At 42.4% G+C, this 4,100-nt stretch overlaps 1 protein-coding gene across 3 annotated transcripts in view; it reads right to left on the reverse strand.

Moving 5' to 3' along the window:
* Nucleotides 1-3,495, reverse strand: part of LOC106882406 (4-aminobutyrate aminotransferase, mitochondrial) — a 183,434-nt gene extending 179,939 nt beyond the window's left edge. Inside the window, exon 1 of one of the 3 annotated variants that reach the window (XM_052976140.1) lies at nt 3,264-3,495. The gene's annotated coding sequence lies outside the window, so the exon portion shown is untranslated. The remainder of the gene's footprint in view (nt 1-3,263) is intronic. The other 2 variants (XM_052976139.1, XM_052976138.1) reach the window with 2 other exon arrangements.
* Nucleotides 3,496-4,100: the final 605 nt, after the last annotated feature.

The following is a 4,100-nucleotide window of genomic DNA, read 5'->3' on the forward strand; positions in this document are numbered from 1 at the left end:
CAACTTAATGTAGAGTTAAAGATTTTGGCCAAGGTGTTAGCGAAAAGGTTGACGGCTGTCGTGGAGAAACTTGTTGGGAAGGCACAGACATGTGCAATCCCAGGCAGGTCGATCCAGGACAATCTTCACCTTCTCTGCTACACTTTAGACAAGGTTGGGAAATTAGCCTGCAAAGGAGGGGTATTGGTCCATTTAGACCAAGGTAAAACGTGCGATAGGGTGGACCATCGGTATCTGGAGGCGGTCCTCGAAGCGGCTGGGCTGGGCCCAGGCTTTCGCGTGTCGTTCTCCGCTATGTACAGCCGCATCAAGTCCACAGTCCCGATAAACGGCTACCTAACACAGCCCTTCTCGATCAAGCGTTCAGTTCGTCAAGGGTGTCTCTTGTCTCCGCTTCTGTACATTTTGGCTCTTGAGCCAATGCTGCAGAAGTTGGAGAAGTTAGGAGGCAACCCAAATGAAATCGGATGCGGTAAGTCTGTTTCTGCTTATGCGGATGAGGTCACCCTCATCGTGTCCAACGAAGCACAGCTACCTCGTGTAGATGATGCTCTCCATAGAAAGAAGCGGTGACAGGGGCAAAAGTTAACAAGGACAAGTCCATCGGTTTGCGCCTCAGTACCTGGAGGAACAAGCCAATATTGTCCAGTGTCATTGGACACTAGACAGATGGTCCTATTAAGTTGCTTGGAGTTTGGTTTGGCCCAGGCTCTCAGACAGAGAAGAATTTGAGCAAGGTAGTGGACAAGGTGGAGGCCATAGTAGGGAAATGGTCCGGAAGGACTGTGTCCTTGAAAGGAAGGGCGGAGGTGGTACAGGTGGTCATGGCATCTGTAATCACCTACTGCTTGTCCGTTGTGCCTTGCCCCGATTCGTGGCTAAACAAGTTGGGACGACTCTTCCACTTTTTGTGGAAGAGAGGAAAGCCACTTGTAAGGCGCTCTGTTTGCTGCCAGGAACCGTTAAAGGGTGGGCTGGGAATGCCCTGACTAATGATGCACAGACATGCGTTGAGGCTGAGACATCTCTGGCACCACCTGGAGGGTGATAAGGTGTGGAGTCAGCTGGCAGGGGAATTCTTCCCGCGACCGGTCTCTATGGAGAAATTTAAACGCGGTTTCATTAAAAGATGGAATCTGACTTTATGGCAGAAGGAGTGCCGACAGGCACTCTGGCTGATCCACAAGACAGGCAAGGCCAGTAGCGGGAATACCACCTCGGTGTTCTATAGAGGGCTGGTAGAGGCAAAAAATGATGATGTCCTAGGAGGGGCTCTGGGGTTCGATGAGAACCAGCTTGCCAACCTGTTTAAAAAAAACTTTCAGGCCGGGGTACTTGGACAACTTCCCAAAATCTCTGGCCTGGCAGTGCTACAGGAACGCTTTACCTGTTCGCGATAAGTTATCTAGGCACGGTTTGTCAGTGTCACCGACGTGTCCAAGATGTGGGCTGGACGATGAAACCGTCCAGCATGCTTTTGTACAATGTCGGGAGCTGTCTAGCTTGATAAGTTACGTTGAACACTTGTTGTCGTATCTGGGACAAGTACCGCTGTCGGCTGGATCTATAATAAAGATGATACTGCCAACTGGACTCTCAAAAGAAGGTAAGGCTTGTTTTTACTGTATGGTTACAGTACTGAAAGAGTGTGTTTGGAGGACCAGAATGGAAGGTTTTGTGACAGGGTCGTTCGTCTCTGGCCCTGGTTTGCTTTTCTACTTCAGATACCATCTGAAGAGCAAGATGGGGGTGGGGGATGGAGAGGAAGACCTTGCCACCGAGTGAATACGAGAAACATTGGAAGGATGTGATGAGAAAGGTGGGTGATAGTAACCCAGCTTAATCATCGATGAAAGGAAAAGTTAGTTGCTGGGCAGTATAGGCTGTCGGGTACGGTATTTTGAACTTTTATTCTTTCTCATACTTTGCGTTTTTTAAAAAAAAGTTCTTGTTAAAGGTAAAAATTAATCATATAACTAAAGTATATCATAATTAAATTTTTAAATAGTCACATTCGAACTCATTTAACATTTTTGTATTTGTTTGTCCTGTAATGTAATTTCTATGTTCTGATCATAATGATCCTAATAAAGATTTCACCTCTAGCTGAACAATTATTCTGTACTGATGAAGGAAAATAACCCGGAAATCGCGATACACAGATATTGTTTTGAGCTGAGTGGGGGTGCTAGATTCCCTTGTTTGAAAATGTAAGGACACAGATCGTGTCGTATAGCCAGCTGGAGATGATGTCTCCTGGGGTTAAATTACAGCAACAATCGTCCTAAACCAGGACTGCCATGTTATGTTGGCAAATAATCTTTACTACAAAATATTAATTGTTTCATTGAAACAAATCCCACCTGGCTTCTTTGGTAGAATATAATTACTATATTTTTCGTGTTCAGCAGGGGATAACTTTCTTAAAAGTAGTCGTACTTTTTCTCATTGGACCAACTTTTATACTCTTCTTTGAAGATTTCGTTGTAACTACAAAAATATGCAGAAAAGGTAATACCTTCTACAACATTAATTCCAGCAACTGTTGGTTTTATTGTTGTTGCTGTTGTAGTTGCTGCTGCTGTAACTGCTTTGTTGTTGCTGTAGTTGGTGTTGCAACTGCACCATGGAGGCCAATAAGTTCTCCATGTTAAATGATTTTTTCTTTGGTTTTGCACCAAAAACAAAAAGTTTTAAATGTCCAATGCAAGCTTCAGACAACTCGTCGCCACTTTTATATCTTTGTATTGGATATATAATATCCAATATAAGCAGGGGAAGAAAGTATATTCACAACACACTACTATTACTATTACATGAAACACAATGCTCTATATCAAAGGCTCACAGTGAACTGCTCACCAACCCAAACTCCCAATCGCTCACAATTCTTTGTTTTATAACAATGAGTTAGTCCACATTTTAGTCACTTGACGGGTGGTTATGATCCTTCCACAACAGAATGTCACAAGAAAAAATCTCAAGATGGATTTTTCAAGTCAACCAGCAAGCGACTTAAGAGTAGACCAAGAATGAGTTAGATGGATAATATCTATGGTCTCAGTTGGTCGTGCTTGGGAATCCAGTCAGAAAGTCTAATGACAGTTGCAATGAAGGAGGTGTCTGAGGATTCTACCACATAACCCTCCCAGGAATAACTGGTAGAGAAAATAGATGGATGGATGGATATTTTGGATATAAAATTGTTAAGACAGTTTCATTCACAGAAAGAGTAAAACGAAATATTGTCATGAGTGTCTTACCTGTTTTCTTGCTGTGTGATTACTTCCTCTTGTTGACAGTAATGTTGCTGTTGTTGTTGATGTTGTTTTTGATTAGTCTTGGTTTCTCCTCTGTTCTCAGTCACCAGATATGTCTAGTTGTCTGCACCCTCACAAAGTATTTAAGCATATCTGTCTGCCACACTATTTAAAGACTTCACCTGAAGAAGGAGTCACCTACTTCAGCTTGTTTTTGGCTGATGAATGTTGTTGGAGGGTGTGAAGGTGGAAGAATGGTTGGTTGGGGTGAATGAGGTGGAAGTAGTGGTAAATGGGGTGATGGTGGTGGGTTGTGCATGTGTATGTGTAACAGTAGTCTCATTTATTCTTGATATTGTGCTCATGGTTGTGATAAATTATACTGTTGTTGTTTATGGAGTTGGGGTCTTGTTGTTGTTGTTGGTGGTGTTGGTGGTGGTAGTCTTTTACAATTGGTTCGGTGATTCTGAGTAAACAGATGATGTCATGAAATCAAAGATAAGAAGCTTGACTTGACGAAGGCAGTTAAATTCGGAAATTGGCAGTGAATGACAATGACAACAATGATGATAATGATGATAATAATGATAAATTCATATTTATTTGCCAAAAACAACCCTAAAACAAAACATTTAATTACAATAGCAATGATAATAAAAATATTTAGGAGTTATCAATGTGTAAATTATACAAACACATGCACGCATGCATACACACACACACACACACACACAAATGCATAAAGACACTCATGCAACCATAAGGTCTTGGGTTCAGTCCTACTATGTGGCACCTTGGGCAAGTATTTTCTGCAATAGTCAATCAGAGCTTTGTGATTTG

This window comes from Octopus bimaculoides, chromosome 23 (assembly GCF_001194135.2).
Source record: "Octopus bimaculoides isolate UCB-OBI-ISO-001 chromosome 23, ASM119413v2, whole genome shotgun sequence".
NCBI lineage: Eukaryota > Metazoa > Mollusca > Cephalopoda > Octopoda > Octopodidae > Octopus > Octopus bimaculoides.